This window comes from Schistocerca gregaria, chromosome 9 (genome assembly GCF_023897955.1).
Source record: "Schistocerca gregaria isolate iqSchGreg1 chromosome 9, iqSchGreg1.2, whole genome shotgun sequence".
Classification (NCBI taxonomy): domain Eukaryota; kingdom Metazoa; phylum Arthropoda; class Insecta; order Orthoptera; family Acrididae; genus Schistocerca; species Schistocerca gregaria.
In genome coordinates, this window is record NC_064928.1 from 206925044 (window position 1) to 206946495 (window position 21452).

Below are 21452 nucleotides of genomic sequence, written 5' to 3' on the forward strand. Positions count from 1 at the left end.
CGTCACGGTTTTCACTTCCATTGCAGAGGGTTCAAAGAAACTGGTGAAAGGTGGGTACGAGGCAGTGTGTGACGACGTTCCAATTATGTGACACGTTCACTGATTAGTTGGACAGAATCGTGGAAAATTTTGGTGCCCATATAACTTACACGTCACATGAACTTCTGAATTCTGTCCGTTTTTCGTATGTGTCGACTCGTGGCAGTTAGAAGCGACGCAGCGCCCGAGGATGACATCACGAGGCGGCATGATTTTGCACCATTCCGGAGGAACATTGTAGCCACCTTTGACGCAAGATGCAGACATCTGTGTCGGAACGGAAGCCAATTACGGGGTTTCGAAAACGTGATCCTTAAGTTGTGTTGACACAAGTAGGTTGAAGAACATGATCCTCTAACTGTGTTGCAATGCTCTAACATTCTGCTTGGTGTCTGTTTGTTGTAAGTCGTGTCTCCCTACCACTCTCGCGCAACGACGCTCTGAGCGTGTTTTTTAGGGAATTGACTAGTTTGAACCTGGGTCCTGTTGCTGGTAAGGAGACGCCAGGCGACACACGACATGTAGAATTCAGAAGAGTTCAGAGAGACTTGCGATGATATAATCAAGTACTTAATGATTTCAGCTTCAGCTCCACTGCAGTCCCTGTTCAAGAATCTTAATAATAACTAAATTTAGTGGAAGGGGTTCAAGGCTTTCCTATTTTTAGTTAGCTGGTAAAATAACGTCGAAAAGCAGTTTCGTAAACCATTGGAGTTTTTATTCTATTCTAAAAACATCATTTATAAATTGCACTATTGATTAAAGAAAATATTTTAACACAGTATGATAAAAACCAACTGCGCTCAACAAAAATGTGAACCAATATTTCCTGAATTGGTTTCCAAGTTCTATAATGGATCGAAGGATGACCTATGCCATATCATATCTATAATCTAGGTTTAAATTAAGTTTCATACAAGAGATAACTATCAAAATGGTCTACAGTGACCCTCAATTATCTTTAATTACTTATTTAACTTGTAAATGACAGTGGCTGATGTGGCTTCTCAATAATTATATAACAGAAAAGTCATAGCCTTTCAGATTTTAACTTCAAGTAGCAAATGTGAATACCACGAAGTTTAATTGACAATCAACACAAGTATTACGTAAAAAGGTGGTGCAACAAATGAGACTTCTGCAGTTCTGATTGAAGCCTTATGTGCTCTTATGCGGCATCGCCTGCGTTCATTACCTTGTCGGTGTTTAGGCAGCGTCAGGGGCGGCGGGCGGCGCAGCTCCACACACCTCGCCGTCTCAGTAGCAACTCTCTCGAACTTCTTACTACTGTTTACCGAACATGGTTTAAGAAAAGGTATCAGGCTGTGTTTTCAACTGACCAATCAGCATCTCAATGTTAACCTTAAGCTCCACCTACAAAAATTCTGTTTATCCAATGAGAAACGTTATACTGTTCGTAGTGGATTTATAGACAGCCCTGCAAGGTTCATGGGGTTTGTTCCCTCACTGCTTCCTTAGACATTAGTCGATACCATGCCACATCATGCACTTCTGCGTGCTCGCGGGTATGCTACACGATATTAGGCAGGTGTACCAGCTTCTTTGGATCTTTAGTCTAGCACAGTTCGCTAAAGGGTTTTCTTCATCCAGCGCCTTCAGTTTCATCGTGCTCAGATCACGATATATACCATATTTTCTGCATCGCCTTCTGAGCACAACAACAAGAAATATGAGGCTGGACTGAAAGTCTCGTCGACTCTTTTTCAAGGTGAGTGTAGTATCACATACGTTAGTTCAGCCAGTTTAGAGTCCGTCAGCGTTGTCTGCGACTGATCCCCAATCTCGATGATGTCGTCCAGGATACTGAGCAGCATATGTAGCACACGCCCGTTGAGCATTTTGATCACAATAGCCATACATCAACAAGATATTGACCTTAACCGCTATTGGTAAACGGTCAATTTTAACACAGGTAATGTATCACGAAGCAAATACCGACTCCACTGGCGCAAGCGGACGATTGATCATGTTATTTTTCGACTGCCCGGCACTGCAACATCTTTATTTTTCCCACGAATCGATATTTCCGGCCTCTGCTAGACATTACTACAAACAACTGGTAAAATGAAACTTCCTGGCCGATTAAAACTGTGCGCCGGACCGAGACTCGTATTCGGGACCTTTGCCTTTCACGGGCAGGTGCTCTACCAACTGAGCTACCCAAGCACGACTCACGCCCCGTCCTCACAGCTTTACTGCTGCCAGTACCTCGTCTCCTAGTTCGAGTTTCGGTCGGGCACACAGTTTTAATCTGCCAGGGAGTTTCATATCAGCGCACACTCCGCTGCAGAATGTAAATCTCATTCTGGAAACATCCCCCAGGCTGTGGCTAAGCCATGTCTCCGCATGTGAGGACGGAGCGTGAGTCGTGCTTGGGTAGTTCAGTTGGTAGAGCACTTGCCCGCGAAAGGCAAAGGTCCCGATTTCGAGTCTCGGTCGGGCACACAGTTTTATTCTGCCAGGAAGTTTCATATCAGCGCACACTCCGCTGCAGAGTGAAAATCTCATTCAATAAATATTTTCCCCAATTTGCGTATATTATTTCCCAAATGAATAAGTATATTTGCTACACAATATCCAGAGTAGCCCGTGTCTTTCCTCATAGTCCAAGGTAGCTCGATAACAAGTCTAATCAAAATCATCTCAGACGGTTAGTTGCGGATACATATTAGAGCTCCTTTCGTATTTACAATATTGGTATGGATACAACTTTCAGTTACAATGGTTTGTCGTGATCCGATTTTGATAAAATAAAGCCTATACGTAGCCCAAAGCTATGCTCTAGTTTCCTGTGAAAACTCCATGAATGAGATTAGTGTGTCCAGGAAACTGACAGATACGATTCCTTTAGACAAAACCCTAAACTACGATATTTATTTCCTTAATCCAATTTTGATGAAATAAAGCCTATACTGTGGCCCAGGTTACGCCCAACTTACTTGCGGAATGCCCATGAATATTAGTCTAGTAGGTTTGGACGTTAGTATGTTGAAACATGTAGACAGAGAAGACGTTTTTTCAAAAAATTTAAATCATTGTATAATTTGTTTTAGTAACCCGATTTTGACGAAACGAAGCCTGTACGGTGCTCAGGGTACCTAAAAAAAAACCTCCATGAAAATTCGTTCAGTTGTTTTGAAGTAGCGTATTCATACCGACAGAAAAACACGACTGTTTTACAGATATACTCGTATTGTTAGTGTAGATGTAGATATGTCGCACATTTAATTGACATCAGACGTCAGAAACAGCTGCGCTTTATTTGTTCCGTTGGCCGTGACAAGATAGAAGCACCGATAACAAAAGCACGCCGGCGCTTTCGGGTGTCCAGTGCCGTCTCCCGCCGTATGTAATAAATCTTTAAGCAGATTCTCTCCAAAAATACCGAATATAAGTTATTATTTGTTTTTGAGCGCGCATATAACCTCTGCAGGAATGACACGTTAGTATCGATATTTGTGCGAACAGTAAGCGTACTACAGACGAGTGAGGAAAACGCTTAGGTCATGGATACAACTCACATGACCTCTAAAGTACTGTGCACTTCATTCCTCGTTACATATGTCACTTCCTCAAGAGCAATGAATTTACATTGTCGAACAATATCTTACACAGTTTCCAGAATGAGATTTTCACTCTGCAGCGGAGTGTGCGCTGATATGAAACTTCCTGGCAGATTAAAACTGTGTGCCGGAGCGAGACTCGAAGTCGGGACCTTTGCCTTTCGCGGGAAAGCTCTCTACCAACTGAGCTACCCAAGGACGACACACGCCCCGTCCTCACAGCCTTACTTCTGCCAGTACCTTGTCTCCTACCTTCCAAACTTTACAGAAGCTCTCCTGCGAACCTTGCAGAACTAGCACTCCTGAAATAAAGGATATCGTGGAAACATGGCTTAGCCACAGCTTGGGGGATGTTTCCAGAATGACATTTTCACTCTGCAGCGGAGTGTGCGCTGATATGAAACTTCCTGGCAGATTAAAACTGTGTGCCGGACAGAGAGTCGAACTCGGGACCGTTGCCTTGCGCGGGCAAGTGCTCCACCAAGGTAGGACACGAGGTACTGGCAGAAGTAAGGCTGTGAGGACGGCGCGTGAGTAGCTCACTTGGTAAAGCACTTGTCCGCGAAAGGCAAAGGTCCCGAGTTCGACTCTCGGTCCGGCGCACAGTTTTAATTTGCCAGGAAGTTTCAAAATATTTATTATTTCAAAAAGCCATTTATTCTTTGTCTTTTGATCTCTATCATATTTGCGAAAATTCTTGTACTGGTTGATTTGTGCTATGTGATATACTTGATAGTAATGAATACAGCACTTATACAATGTTCAGTGTATTTAATTCAAACTTCCACATTATTTTTTGCATATCGTACACGTTGTGTAATGTATAGACGTGTCCACCCTCCTGCCCGTTCCCCGGTGTACACACTGCTCGGCAACTACAATGCTCATCCCGACTCATAGACTGTTTGAACAGCCTTCGAGGGAGAGGAGCAGTGTGCACATCACGAGATGTGCCAAACCGAACACGCAGAAATGTGAGGGCACTGGTGTTATTCCGCACACCCGCATGTGACGCAGCATGTAAAGGTTGCTGAGTGTGGTCGGGTTACTTCTGCAACCGAAATTGCAGATCTGAAGATGGTAGTGAAGGAACCGAAACCGGTAATGTTGATAAACATTTTGGCAATCAAGATATTTTATAAGTAACATTGTAAAACTAATACGCCTGCCATTGGTTGGCGTAGGCCGGAGTGGCCGTGCGGTTCTAGGCGCTACTGTGTGGAACCGAGGGACCGCTACGGTCGCAAGTTCGAATCCTGCCTCGGGCATGGATGTGTGTGATGATCTTAGGTTAGTTAGGTTTAATTAGTTCTAAGTGCTAGGAGACTGTGACCTCAGAAGTCCCATAGTGCTTAGAGCCATTTGAACCATTTTGAACCATTGGTTGGCCATCATCATAAGCTAATACACTCCTGGAAATTGAAATAAGAACACCGTGAATTCATTGTCCCAGGAAGGGGAAACTTTATTGACACATTCCTGGGGTCAGATACATCACATGAGCACACTGACAGAACCACAGGCACATAGACACAGGCAACAGAGCATGCACAATGTCGGCACTAGTACAGTGTATATCCACCTTTCGCAGCAATGCACGCTGCTATTCTTCCATGGACACGATCGTAGAGATGCTGGATGTAGTCCTGTGGAACGGCTTGCCATGCCATTTCCACCTGGCGCCTCAGTTGGACCAGCGTTCGTGCTGGACGTGCAGACCGCGTGAGACGACGCTTCATCCAGTCCCAAACATGCTCAATGGGGGACAGACCCGGAGATCTTGCTGGCCAGGGTAGTTGACTTACACCTTCTAGAGCACGTTGGGTGGCACGGGATACATGCGGACGTGCATTGTCGTGTTCGAACAGCAAGTTCCCTTGCCGGTCTAGGAATGGTAGAACGATGGGTTCGATGACGGTTTGGATGTACCGTGCACTATTCAGTGTCCCCTCGACGATCACCAGAGGTGTACGGCCAGTGTAGGAGATCGCTCCCAACACCATGATGCCGGGTGGTGGCCCTGTGTGCCTCGGTCGTATGCAGTCCTGATTGTGGCACTCACCTGCACGGCTCCAAACACGCATACGACCATCATTGGCACCAAGGCAGAAGCGACTCTCATCGCTGAAGACGACACGTCTCCATTCGTCCCTCCATTCACGCCTGTCGCGACACCACTGGAGGCGGGCTGCACGATGTTGGGGCGTGAGGGGAAGACGGCCTAACGGTGTGCGGGACCGTAGCCCTGCTTCATGGAGACGGTTGCGAATGGTCCTCGCCGATACCCCAGGAGCAACAGTGTCCCTAATTTGCTGGGAAGTGGCGGTGCGATCCCCTACGGCACTTTGTAGGATCCTACGGTCTTGGCGTGCATCCGTGCGTCGCTGCGGTCCGGTCCCAGGTCGACGGGAACGTGCACCTTCCGCCGACCACTGGCGACAACATCGATGTACTGTGGAGACCTCACGCCCCACGTGTTGAGCAATTCGGCGGTACGTCCACCCGGCCTCCCGCATGCCCACTATACGCCCTCGCTCAAAGTCCGTCAACTGCACATACGGGTCACGTCCACGCTGTCGCGGCATGCTACCAGTGTTAAAGATTGCGATGGAGCTCCGTATGCCACGGCAAACTGGCTGACACTGACGGCGGCGGTACACAAATGCTGCGCAGCTAGCTCCATTCGACGGCCAACACCGCGGTTCCTGGTGTCTCCGCTGTGCCGTGCGTGTGATCATTGCTTGTACAGCCCTCTCGCTGTGTCCGGAGCAAGTATGGTGCGTCTGACACACCGGTGTCAATGTGTTCTTTTTTCCATTTCCAGGTGTGTATTTCCGCACTGATGCAGAAGAGTGGGTGTCATTTGCTGAACTTTTGCGGTTACCATTTGTATCCCATCGTCATTGGATAGAAAGGCACTACTCCACATTTACGCTGGAGAAAGGTTATTGGTTGAAAATCCTCCTACTGCTATTGATTGGCCCTCTCATTGTCTAGATGTGAAACGTAGAGAGCAGAGAGGGAGAATGTTTAGCCAAAATATTATTGCGTGCCGAGGTGACTTTCAGTGCGTTATTTATATTGCTCACTTCCTTGAAAGTGGGGAGCCCCGATGCCGGAAGCCTATAGCAGTCCTCATTATTGCCAGACGGGGTGGCCGAGCGGTTCTAGGTGCTACATTCTGGAACCGCATGACCGTTACGGTCGCAGGTTCGAATCCTGCTTCGGGCGTGCATATGTGTGCTGTCCTTAGGTTATTTAGGTTTCAGTAGTCCTAAGTTCTAGGGGACTGATGACCTTAGAAATTGAGTCCCATAGTGCTGAGAGCCATTTGAACCCTTTCTGATTTCCTCATTATTGAAATTAAGTAGCTCACTTTGAAATTTCAACCGCTTCTCGGACCTTTCTTCTATAAACGTTTGTTGCCTTCACCAGCACACATACGTTATTAAAATCGATGTGAGGGCCATAGCTCTCATGATGTTCTGCTACTGCCGTTTTACACTTTGCTTTAGCTGTGTGTTACCTCCGTGTTCCTTAATGCGTTCTTTAAGAGTTCTTCTCATTTCGACTCTAAACACTTTGCCGCAGCCACATGTCACTTGTCAGGCGCCTGCGCTGTGGAGGCAATCAAATGCATCCAATTTTCGTCGCAAAGAAACTTTCATTTAGTTTTGATTAAAAAATGATGTCTGAATACCATTTTTCTTTATAATTCTGCTTATGCGGTCAGTGACCCCAGAAACGAGCGGTAACCTAACGGAGTGAGAAGGCGGTTCCTCGTCATTGGTATTAGCGTGATTAATATTCCGCTTAAGAGCCCTGTCGATTGAACAGCTATCATAGCCAGGTTGTCGTCATTGCTGATACGGAAGTCACGTGAAGACTGAGTGTTGAGTGCTGCTTGCTTCTGGGCTGGGTGGTGGTGCGATGTGGCATATAAATACCTGTTTGTATTTTGGAAATTTCTGGTAAGGTCTTATGCCACCAGACTGCTAAGGTCATCGGTCCCAAAGCCTACACACTACTTAATCTAACTTAAACTAACTTACGTTATGGACAACACGCACACCCATGTCCGGGGGAGGACTCGAACCTCAGAAGGGGGAAGCCGCACGACTGTGACAAGGCGCCTTGAACCACGCGGCTGCCCCGCGACGCCCTGTTTGTATTAATCGGCTTCCTATACAATCTGTGACGTAGAGTGTTACCAGATCTACTGTACACCAACACATCTTAGGAATGGGAGACCGACCTCACTCTCAACCTCATAGGTAAATTTGATTTTGGGGTGCATTCCATTTAAGAAACTGTGGAACGCATGAAGTTCTTTTTCGCTGTGTGGCCATGTAACGAATGTATCGTCCACATAGCGGAGCCAGCAAGAGGGCTTCAGTCTTAATTCCTGTTGCTCAAAATGTTCCATAAAAAATGTCAGTGGCAAATGGCGAAATGGGTAAGCCCAGAGCAAGGCCGTCAGCCTGTTCATAGAATTCATTTTGTTCAAAACAGCTCGAACGAACACATAATGTTCAGTCACAAACATCTGGAGCACTTAACTCCCTTATCATCTCCATTGTATATGATGCTGGGAAGTTAGTGAACAACGATGTCACATTGAAGCTAATATTAATATCACCTGCAGATATCAATAATCCAACCCTCTGTGATTGCGCGGATCTTGCCGGCTGAGTTAGTCCCACCAACGATAGGTCTCACAGGAACCGATTCTCTATGTATTTTGGGTAGTCCATTCATTAAACTTCAGTTGAGTTGGAAACCAACTGAATAAGTTAGTGATGTACTGTGCCAGTCTCAAATATCGGCGCTATTTGAGACTTCCCTCCTACTGTTTTAAACTGCCACGTTCTGTCCTGCCTGTTTCTCCCAATTCGAGTGAAAAGGCGAAGTGGAGAGCATACAAGAGAAAGAGACCGCAGATTCAATTTCTCTAGATGCGGGTTCCAGACCACTTCTCCCCAGCCGTAATTTTATACGGCAGACCGAGCAGTGAGTTTACGTGCAGAGGAAAAATAATTCAGCCCCCAAGGATATGCCTCAGAACTTGAACAATACGCAGCAGGACGCTAAAAATTTCATTTCTTCTCATTTTTATTTTTGTTTACTCCATCACTGATCCCGCAATGAGAGGTTCTGAGCGTTGAGTACTCTTGTGGTAGCCTTCCAGACCAAGCTCTTTCTTGGTCGCAAGTAATTTATCACAACTTGAGAAGTATAGCTGTGTCCTCAATTACAGGATTACAACCAGGAAGGAGAGAACATTGATTGAGCTGTTACTAGCACTGTGTGCGCTGATTTGAAATTTCTTGGCCTGTTAAAACTGTAAGCTGTACTTACTTAATCTTCCTGGCTGATTATATTTTTATCTCGAAATGCGACTCGAACAGAGAATCACGAAATCCTGCGATTCTGAGTGGTGCGGTGAGGGGGGGGGGGGGGGGGGGGGGGGGAGTGCGAGGAGGATCAATGCTGTTCCGCACTGACCTATAACTCTTGCCGGATATGGTGGCCGAAGTGCAGCGACCCAGTTTTCGTGTGCTTAGTGAATTCATTCGTTTGTTCGGAAGGGTACTATGATAAGTGTTCTCTGCTTAAGGCAGGTTAGCGATGACGAAATCGAGGAGCGCACGCTGCAATATTTCTCTGACTATTTTACAACAACTCTTCTTTAAAACAATTCATTTTTGCTTCATTTACAGCTTTACATGTCAGGGTCATGATGATGTGGCCGTCTTTTCGTTAGTGGTCGTATTTATTGTGTTATTTACGTGAAAGTAAGACATTACGCGGAAATCGGAAAAAAATGTGCAATGAAGCGTAGAGGTTGCTATAATTTTGCGTTTGGTGAATATTACATAACATGTTGTTGCATATGATATTTAGCTTATATGTTGAATTTTTCTTTAGACTGTCACCAATCCCGAGAAAACTGATCCGATGTAGCACACTCATTTGCGATTTTTAGATAGTAATGACAGCAGAGGGGACATTAGATCTTTTTGAATAGTCACCATACAATTGTGGGTGTGGAGGGGCCCCACTTAACATTTACAAACAATATGAGCGTAGTGCAAATTTGTCATATGATGATATGCTGGAGACAGTGGCTGTTTTTTGAAGACAAAAGCTGATGGTGTTGAGACAGCAACCAGCCACAAATTTAATTTCAGTTCCTTTATTCAAAGGGTACGGTACAGGTTTATAATCGTTGTGATTCAACCTCACACGGTTTACACGCTTTATTTATAACATGTGGTGTGTTTTTTATAGACTAATTGTCCTGAAACGTCGGTTTGGAGTGTTTGTTTCCATAACATTCGTCCAAAAGTTGTAAATGCATTCCCACTGCATTCTTATTGTTGCAGACATAAATTGTCCTCACTGAACACTTTAGATTGGTCACTGAGAAGATTTCTAGCACGCACCACATGTATCAAACACCATGAACATATGAGCATAGGCTTCAGTTTAGGATGACATTTCCCCTCCAGCCTTCGGCATTGCCCCTACATCGCACTGAGCGATCCCCCATCATTCATTGCCGCTGTCTCCACTTCCCAGAAAACTGCGCATCACATCCAAAACATTCCTGATTTTTCACTAACTGTTTCAGATATCGAAATGAGATTCTGGAAAATGATATCATGCAAAGGGAAGAGTACTTCACCATATTGTTATTTTGTAAAACTTTACTATCTTCCGTGTTATTCCAATAACTACAGACATTTTTGTTGGAAGAAAGTAATTTTTAAGGGCCTTCTATAGCTGGTGAAACCAGAAATTCTATGGGTTTTCGAACAAAGTATGTGAAGATATAACATGTTTTTTGTACTGATAGCGTCCACTTTCATAAGCTACTGCCTTAGTTTTCCTCAGCTCCTCAGCTAACAAAGCTGTCTCAGAATATTTTGAAATTGTGTCTGCACAACATGTTAGTGGGGTGACACAGTGTATACTCCGCTGCGTTTTGGCAAAAGAAACCAATTTTGACATGGCATCCAGAGAAACGTGTAGTTTTTACAAAAAAATCGTCACTCATGACGCTTCTCTTTAAGTTACACATGGTAAACAAGACAGCCGAAAATAAATCACTGCATTATCGGTGGAATTCTTTCTAGATACTAATGAAAGCAGAGTACCTGCCAGGTTTAACAGAGAGCGCTAACGCGCTGCTTACTGGAATTGAGTACGTGCTCCGGCACCAGATAAAATCCATGCGGTGGATTAACGACGAGGGCTGGTATGTCAGACAGCCTGGATGTGGTTTTTAGGCGGTTTTCCACATCCCACGTTTCGCCTCAATTACACGACTCACAGGCACTTGAAACGCGTTCGCACTATTTGATTACTTACACTAGCGGCAGACAGCTGAGGTACACTATATCCATCCCAGAGAGTTTGGGGTGGCAGTAGGAAGGGCATCAGGCCACCTCTTCAAATTAACCTAGCCAAATCCGTTGTAACCACGCCGATCCTGCAAAAAGTGTGGGACAAAGGTATAAGCGAAAAGAAAAAAGAAATGCTAATGAGAGCAGAGGAGACGTTAGATCTCTTTGAATAGTCGCCATGCAAGTGTGGACACGGTGGGGCCCCCTTTAACATTTACAAAAATATGAGCGTAGGTTTCAGTTTAGAATGGCGTTTCCCCTCCAACCTCCGGCATATCCCCTGCAGCGCCCTGAGCGATCCCCCACCACTGCTGCTCTCCCCACCTCCCTAGCCCGCATCTAGCGGGCATGGCATTTTGTGTGCACTATAGCCACGCACGACTTGTGATCTGTGCTTGTAGCTTTACTTCGGTCAGTGTCTCCTCTCCTACCATCCAAACTTCACTGATGTTCTGTTCCATATTTTCACCGCAATAGCTCCCTTACAAGAAATGATATTGGAGTGACGTGGCTTCGTCACAGAGTAAGACATTTTTAAATGAATATTTAGCACAGGAAAAGGGTGAAATTTTGGACAATGGAGACAGATTCTGGCCGAAATAAAAGTTTGAAGGTAGGTCGAGCCCGAGTATCTCTGTCTAACAATGTCCCCAAATTGGGGATTCCTGGCACACAGTGCCATACACGCATCTCCCTTTTTGTCTGACAAGAAAGGAATTCTAGTCCAGCTCGGCAAACACATTTACACTCCTGGAAATTGAAATAAGAACACCGTGAATTCATTGTCCCAGGAAGGGGAAACTTTATTGACACATTCCTGGGGTCAGATACATCACATGATCACACTGACAGAACCACAGGCACATAGACACTGGCAACAGAGCATGCACAATGTCGGCACTAGTACAGTGTATATCCACCTTTCGCAGCAATGCAGGCTGCTATTCTCCCATGGAGACGATCGTAGAGATGCTGGATGTAGTCCTGTGGAACGGCTATCCATGCCATTTCCACCTGGCGCCTCAGTTGGACCAGCGTTCGCGCTGGACATGCAGACCGCGTGAGACGACGCTTCATCCAGTCCCAAACATGCTCAATGGGGGACGGATCCGGAGATCTTGCTGACCAGGGTAGTTGACTTACACCTTCTAGAGCACGTTGGGTGGCACGGGATACATGCGGACGTGCATTGTCGTGTTGGAACAGCAAGTTCCCTTGCCGGTCTAGGAGTGGTAGAACGATGGGTTCGATGACGTTTTGGATGTACCGTGCACTATTCAGTGTCCCCTCGACGATCACCAGAGGTGTACAGCCAGTGTAGGAGATCGCTCCCTACACCATGATGCTGGGTGTTGGCCCTGTGTGCCTCGGTCGTATGCAGTCCTGATTGTGGCGCTGACCTGCACGGCGCCAAACACGCATACGACCATCATTGGCACCAGGGCAGAAGCGACTCTCATCGCTGAAGACGACACGTCTCCATTCGTCTCTCCATTCAAGCCTGTCGCGACACCACTGGAGGCGGGCTGCACGATGTTTGGGCGTGAGCGGAAGACGGCCTAACGGTGTGCGGGACCGTAGCCCAGCTTCATGGAGACGGTTTCGAATGGTCCTCGCCGATACCCCAGGAGCAACAGTGTCCCTAATTTGCTGGGCAGTGGCGATGCGGTCCCCTACGGCACTGCGCAGGATCCTACGGTCTTGGCGTGCATCCGTGCGTCGCTGCGGTCCGGTCCCAGGTCAACGGGCACGTGCACCTTCCGCCGACCACTGGGGACAACATCGATGTACTGTGGAGACCTCACGCCCCACGTGTTGAGCAATTCGGCGGTACGTCCACCCGGCCTCCTGCATGTCCACTATACGCCTTCGCTCAAAGTGCGTCAACTGCACATACGGTTCACGTCCACGCTGTCGCGGCATGCTACCAGTGTTAAAGACTGCGATGGAGCTCCGTATGCGACGGCAAACTGGCTGACACTGACGGCGGCGGTACACAAATGCTGCGCAGCTAGCGCCATTCGACGGCCAACACCGCGGTTCCTGGTGTGTCCGCTGTGCCGTGCGTGTGATCATTGCTTGTACAGCCCTCTCGCAGTGTCCGGAGCAAGTATGGTGGGTCTGACACACCGGTGTCAATGTGTTCTTTTTTCCATTTCCAGGAGTGTATTTTAGAGGCACAAGACTGCAATTAGGGGAATCCGTTCAGAACGGAACCCCAATGCGCAACGAATCTAGGTGTTCATTTTAGCTGCAAAGTGGTGCACTCTAGAATCACTTTCAGGAACTATTATACAAGAATGATAAGAAGCCATTTTAGAAGATTTTGCCTTTGCTGTACCAACAAAGCGTTTTGCTCATGTTTTTCGGGTAGCTACTGCAAAATTAGTAACTATTTGTCAGCAACTCAAGCAATTACAGTTTATCTATTAGTTTTCCCTTTCTTAAAAATCTCAATAAGGACGCCACGCCCTTTATTTTAGTGCGTTTAGACGATGTTTAATTTTCAGAGTGGTTTGTGGGCGTTGAACTGCAGTTAACGTCACAGATCTGGGTGTAACGGACCACTCCTTCCTAGTGTTTACGTGATAGTACTCTTAGTTATTCTAACAGTGCTAAGATAATTTAATATATTTTAAAATCTTTCGTAATGTAGCTAGCGACAGTTTTTCTTTTTTTTCATAGATGATCAGATGATAGGAACACAAAACCAGAGATATGAAGTATCCTTATTATAATTGCAACGTGGTGACAGATTTTACACTCTGTCACCACCACATAATTATAATAAGGATGTTTGTATGTATGTATGTACTGCGGACCTAGAACCGACGTAGAGGCTTCATCCCCACCGTGCCCCTCAGTGGTACACACCCACACAACAGGCTACAGGGCCGGCCACGGTGGCCGAGTGGTTCTAGGCGCTACAGTCTGGAACCGTGTGAGCACTACAGTCACAGGTTCGAATCCTGCCTCGGGCATGGATGTGTGTGATGTCCTTAGGTTAGTTAGGTTTACGTAGTTCTCAGTATTATGGGACTGATGGCCTCTGAAGTTAAGTCCCATAGTGCTGAAAGCCATTTAAACCATTTGAACAGGCTACAGCAGTCCACTCACCCCACCCCCGCCAAACACTGATCACAGAGTTACTGTGCGGTTCGGCCCCCAGTGGACCCCCCTGGGAACGTCTCACACCAGACGAGTGTAAGCCCAATATTTGCCTGGTAGAGTAATTATGGTGTACGGGTACGTGGAGAGTGTTTGTTCAGCAATCGTCGACATAGTGTAACTGGGCTGAAAGAAGGGGGGCCAGCCTGCATTCGACTTGGAGATGATAAACGGCCTTAAAAACCATGCAAGGGTGGCCGGCACACAGGACCTCGACAATATTCCACCTGGAGGAATTGTGCCGGGCACCGGCACCCCTTCCCGCTCGGGAAGCAGTGCGTTAGACCACACAGCTAGCAGAGCGGGCTATAATAACGATAATTCATCTTTATGTAAGTACAGATATATTTTCGACAAATGCTACCTTGCCACTTACAACTGTTCCACTTTTTTCTGTTTAGGCACCAGCAAATAATTTTCTTTGTACTCAAACAGTGATCGCCAGCAATATAAATATGTGCATGAATGTAAAACACTTGAAGATGGGGACAAGCCCGAAAACCGGTAGTGGCGAATAAATCTTTTACATTGACTGGTAGCGGAAAATTTCTACACCCTATAATGGCTCAAATGGCTCTGAGCACTATGGGACTTAACTTCTGAGGTCATCAGTCCCCTACAACCTAGAACTACATAAACCTAACTAACCTAAGGACATCACACACATCCATGCCCTAGGCAGGATTCGAACCTGCGGCCGTATAGGTAGCGCGGTTCCAGACAGAAGCGCCTAGAACCACTCAGCCACTCCGACCGGCTCTACATCGTATAAACATGCTGTAATTGTCGCCTAAGCATTTCTGTATATGTGTTGTAGGTACACAGATCGACAAACGGCTGCAAAACCCATCAAATGTGGCAGCAAAGCAGTGGTGACTACAGTGTTCAGAGATAGTCCACAACGCAGATATCCGGCCGTTGTTCGACGCCGCATGAGATATTTTATACAGGGTTGACATTATCGTGAGGTACAGTACAGCAACTTGTCTGTGATGTGGTTCACAGAGATCTTGACATTGTAAGACAGTTATCTGAGGCCCCGTTTTGCCACAGCTCGCAGCAGATCATCCGACGGGAGATGATATCGGTAACAGTTTGTCAGGATCGGCCCTGAGAGAGGTCGCGGTCAGGTCGTTCTGAAATCTGTTAGAATTTCATTAAGTAAGCTACGAATTGAGTTACGTGAATTAGGGAGATAGCCTACTTGAGTAAGGAGCTTGTGCAGTAAGCTGTGTATTTGTGATGCTGTATAATTCCAGAGGAAGTTGGTTTATCTGGACTTTAGCTGTCCTTGAAAGGGTGTTAGCGAATCTAATGGTTACCTGTAACGTCATACAGTTCGTGCTTATTTGGTGATTGTTGGCTGTAGAATTATTATGGTTGCTGAGTGGAGGTCTCGACGTAATTTATATTGTTTGGCAATCGTTAACGATTCGTAGACTGGGAACTGTGCATCATTTTGTTACTGCACGCAGAGTGTTGTGCGATGTTTGCGGTCTACTCTACCGTGTAAAGAAAATGGAGCTCATGGTCAGAAACGTTGCAACATACTTGTATAACGAGGCACTGTGTAACTATTTTAAGACAACTGAAGAGATACGTGACGAGTGAATTGCGTATTTGTTTGAAGTAGTATGAGCGCATATTATCCATTGCAGTGGCAATGGTGGTCTTGTCACTCGATGACACGTGTACACGAAGTACGCAAATGATAACTGAACTATTATCAATAAACAGAAAAAACGATAGCCGAGACTGGCAAAGGAATTACAGTGAAATAATCGTGTTCTAATTTCGTAGAGTGAGTATGTTAAAGTGTACTATGAAAAGCAACACATTGTAAATAGCATTGATACACTCCTGGAAATTGAAATAAGAACACCGTGAATTCATTGTCCCAGAAAGGGAAAACTTTATTGACACATTCCTGGGGTCAGATACACCACATGATCACACTGACAGAACCACAGGCACATAGGCACAGGCAACAGAGCATGCACAATGTCGGCACTAGTACAGTGTATACCCACCTTTCGCAGCAATGCAGGCTGCTATTCTCCCATGGAGACGATCGTAGAGATGCTGCATGTAGTCCTGTGGAACGGCTTGCCATGCCATTTCCACCTGGCGCCTCAGTTGGATGTGCTGGATGTGCAGACCGCGTGAGACGACGCTTCATCCAGTCCGAAACATGCTCAATGGGGGACAGATCCGGAGATCTTGCTGGCCTGGGTAGTTGACTTACACCTTCTAGAGCACGTTGGGTGGCACGGGATACATGCGGACGTGCATTGTCGTGTTGGAACAGCAAGTTCCCTTGCCGGTCTAGGAATGGTAGAACGATGGGTTCGATGACGGTTTGGATGTACCGTGCACTATGCAGTGTCCCCTCGACGATCACCAGAGGTGTACGGCCAGTGTAGGAGATCGCTCACCACACCATGATGCCGGGTGTTGGCCCTGTGTGCCTCGGTCGTATGCAGTCCCGATTGTGGCGCTCACCTGCACGGCGCCAAACACGCATACGACCATCATTGGCACCAAGGCAGAAGCGACTCTCATCGCTGAAGACGACACGTCTCCATTCGTCCCTCAATTCACGCCTGTCGCGACACCACTGGAGGCGGGCTGCACGATGTTGGGGCGTAAGCGGAAGACGGCCTAACGGTGTGCGGGACCGTAGCCCAGCTTCATGGAGACGGTTGCGAATGGTCCATGCCGATACCCCAGGAGCAACAGTGTCCCTAATTTGCTGGGAAGTGGCGGTGCGGTCCCCTACGGCACTGCGTAGGATCCTACGGTCTTGGCGTGCATCCGTGCGTCGCTGCGGTCCGGTCCCAGGTCGACGGGCACGTGCACCTTCCGCCGACCACTGGCGACAACATCGATGTACTGTGGAGACCTCATGCACCACGTGTTGAGCAATTCGGTGGTACGTCCACCCGGCCTCCCGCATGCCCACTATACGCCCTCGCTCAAAGTCCGTCAACTGCACATACGGTTCACGTCCACGCTGTCGCGGCATGCTACCAGTGTTAAAGACTGCGATGGAGCTCCGTATGGCACGGCAAACTGGCTGACACTGACGGCGGCGGTGCACAAATGCTGCGCAGCTAGCGCCATTCGACGGCCAACACCGCGGTTCCTGGAGTGTCCGCTGTGCCGTGCGTGTGATCATTGCTTGTACAACCCTCTCGCAGTGTCCGGAGCAAGTATAGTGGTTCTGACACACCGGTGTCAATGTGTTCTTTTTTCCATTTCCAGGAGTATATTTGGAGTGTTATTCCGAAAGTCCTTTATTGATTAAATATATATCAATACTACAAAGTACGACGTGCAGTTTCTAGATATTCGAAGGAGATTTATATGTGAGAGACAGTTTGTGAGTACATGTGACGCCTAACAGTATATTGAATCAATGGTATTAATTACGTGAAACGAATTAGCATTAAATGAAAACATAAAACTTGAAAGCTTTTCAAAGAGGTCATATTTACTAGGAAGTAAGAAGAGAGAGACTATTAAAGTTACAAGTAATTATTGTTAATATTTTAGTAACAAGAATTCTAGATCAGAGACGCTATTTAGGTAGTAGCAGTACCTGAGCGTGGAAGTTTAGATTGTCTTTGCGTTAACAAAAGAAAATATATATTTTCACGATACGTAACAATACTCCAGAAATGATTACACACAAAAGGGATTATAATAATTTAATCTAAGTTATTTTAAGAAGAGCATTAATATATTCTGCAGTCAGTAATAGTGATCAAACCTACATGTTCTTAATATTTTTCTGGATTAATTAAACCTCATTTCGTCGTGTGTTGATAGTAATACATAACAGTGATTACAGTGGTTTTCTGTTGAGAATAGATTTACTGTGGTAATTAAAAGAGTTTTAGAAAGTCTTTGCAAAATAACAAAATTTCCAATAAGCCAGTAGTTTTGATAATGTGTCACGTAATTGAAGCGGTTACGTATAAATTGTCAGTGGGATTGAAAGTGACAGACTGATGACCATAGAGGTTAAATCCCACAGTGCTCAGAGCCATTTGAACCATTTTTAAAGTGACAGTATTGGTGCCTTGTTATTACACGTAAACCGTTCGTGTTACATGGTGTTATTGACTGTCAAAAATGGTTCAAATGGCTCTGAGCACTATGGGACTTAACATCTGTGGTTATCAGTCCCCTAGAACTTAGAACTACTGAAAACTAACTTACCTAAGGACAGCACACACATCCATACCCGAGGCAGGATTCGAACCTGCGACCGTAGCAGTCCCGCGGTTCCGGACTGAGCACCTGAACCGCTAGACCACTGCGGCCGGCCGTGTTATTGACTCTTCATTGCATTATCAGTTACTAGAGTCTAACCGAGTTTGCCCGCCCGAGTGGCCGAACGGTTCTAGGAGCGTCAGTCTGAAACCGTGCGACCGCTAGGGACGCAGGTTCGAATCCTGCTTCGGGCATGGGTGTGTGTTAGTTAGATTTAAGTAGTTCTAAGTTCTAGGAGGCTGATAACCTCAGATGTTATGTCCCATAGTGCTCAGAGCCATTTGAACCATTTTTTCTAACTGAGTCTAGGAATAATACTCTGGAGAGCCAATGAAACTGGTACTCCTGCCTTATATCGTGTAGCGCACCTGCGAGCACGCAGAAGTACCGCACCATGATGTGGTATGGGCTCTACTAATATCTGGAGTACTGCTGGAGGGAATTGACGCCATGAATCCTGCAGAGCTGTCCATAAATCTGTAAGAGTACTACAGGGTTGAGATCTCTCCGGAAGACCACATTGCAAGCCGTCCCCGATATGCTCGATAATGGATCGTTTGGTGTCCAGCGGAAGTATTTAAAATCTGAAGAGTGTTCCTGGAGCCACTCTGTAGTAGTTCTGGACGTGTGGGGTTTCGCATTGTCGTGCTGGAATTGCCCAATGGACATGAATGGATGCAGGATATCAGAAAGGATGCTTACTTACGTATCACCTGTCAGAATCGTATCTGGATATGTCAGGTGTCCCATATCACACTCGCTGCAAACCCCACGCACAATTACAGAGCCTCCATGAGCTTCAACAGTCTTCTGTTGACATGTAGGATTCATGAATATCATGCGGTTGTCTCCACGCCTGCACACGTCCATCCGCTAGAAACAATTTGGAACACGGCTCGTCCGACCAGGCAACACGTTTCCAGTCATCAGCAGTCAACTTCGGTGTTCACGGGCCCAGGCGAGGCGTAAGGCTTTGAGTCATGCAAGCATGAAGGGTACAAAAATTCGTTGATGATCCAGCAGTCTGCAGCAATTTGCACTTCTGTCACATTGAGCGATTCTCTTCAGTTGTCGCTGGTACCGTTCTTGCAGGATCTTTTCCTGGCCGCAGCGACGTCGGAGATTCGGTGTTTTACCGGATTCCTAATATTCACGGTACACTCGTGAAATGATCGTATGGCTAATTCTCTACCTCGGAGATGCTGTGTCTCATCGCTCGTACCCCGACCATAGCACCACATTCAAACTGACTTGAATCTTGATAACCTGTCATTGTAGTAGCAGCTGTAACCGAACTAACAACTGCGCCGGACTCTTGTTTTACAGCGCCGTACTGTGCCTGTTTACATATCTCTGCTTTTGGATGTGAATGCCTATACGTTTCTTTGGCTCTTCAGTGTAGTTAAAGTCATCTCAGCTCAACTAATGCCAGAACGGTTGACTTTTTGCTGCTTGCATTGTCCACTGCGATTGCACAACGTGTAAAATTTATTTTAATTTTGCTGGGTATATGGATACCAAATTAAAGCGGAACGAGTGTCATTTTTGTAATCTGCTGTGTAGTAAGATTACCTACTTAGAATTACAGCGTAAGCTATCCTAACTATCGAAATAACATTCGACAAAGGGCAGACGACATCGTGTATTAACCTAGATGAACTCTGATATAGTTCAGCGACTACAGGCGTTATGAACTACAATAAATGTATTCGAAATTGTGAAAATGGAAAATCATCAGCTGTATGATGGACTGGCGGCAGTGAAAATTCGTCCCTGACTGCGGCTGGAAACAGAATTCCCGCTTATGGTGAGTTCTCCGAAGGAACATTGCATCGTAATTCGGAATAACACAGGCACCGCAATGTCACATCGAACACAAAATTGGTCGTCAAAAGTGCTCATCAGGAAACCTAAAAGAGGCAGTGACAGATTTCGTGAAAAAGGAAATGGGACATAGGAATACCGGTATTCAGTTCTACGTTTATAGAGCCACTCTTCCAGCAGTTCAGAGTAGCCTTCAAAATGAGAGTTTACAAACTGACGAGTCAAAGAGAAAAATTTGTCATGTTTTTTTTGAGAATGAGAAAGAGTAAGAGCTTGTTATTTATGCCAATGGCAGTTTGTTTGTAGTGACAATGGGCCAGTTCAGAGTATTAGCTATCCAGTTGGCGGAAAAAAGTAAATGGAGGTCCCCGTTTAATAAAGAAAGTTAATCTTGTAAGGAAACGTAAGTTAGTGGTAGCCCTCGCACTGTATTACACTCACGATCGTAGTTCCTTTCTTCCTCAGGCCTTGGGTACAACGAACCAATCGCAGACCTTTCTTTCATTTCTTTACAGTATTCCCCTGTGCACCTTTACATTTGATTTCTTTGTTTCACAGTTTAAAGAATGTATTAAATTATATTCAGAAATAGTTCTAGCTTTATTTGAACACTGTACTGTAAATGTGGTCATTTCTATGTTAATCGTGCTGTATTGCCCCAGGCTCCTTGGTCGTATCATAACAGGTCTTTGTAATTTATATGTTACAACTTACTTCCAAGAAGTTAAATCTATTTATGGTCGTAAAACTTGCCTTCCCTAAAAAGAACGAAAGAATGAATTTTACTTTCTTACAGAGTACCATTATTTCGTCACTGAAGGAAGCAATTATCATTGTTTTTGTCGTACAATTTGCCTTCCCTAAAAAGAACGAAAGAATGAATTTTACAGAAGGGGAAGAAACACATATATAAGGAGTATTAAGCCAGATGGAGAAAATAGGACTTCATGAAAGAAAATTAAGAAAAGAAACAACAGTCGGAAAGAGTATTTCTCGTTAAAAGCAATGTTCCGACTCGGAATCACGGTCTGTCGCAGAATTTTAATCTGACACGAAGTTTAAACGAGCAAAACTGTTTGGCTGGATATAATTAGAACATGTTGCCCCTCAAAAGTTTAACACAATTTTTTGACGTGAATACAAGCTCGTG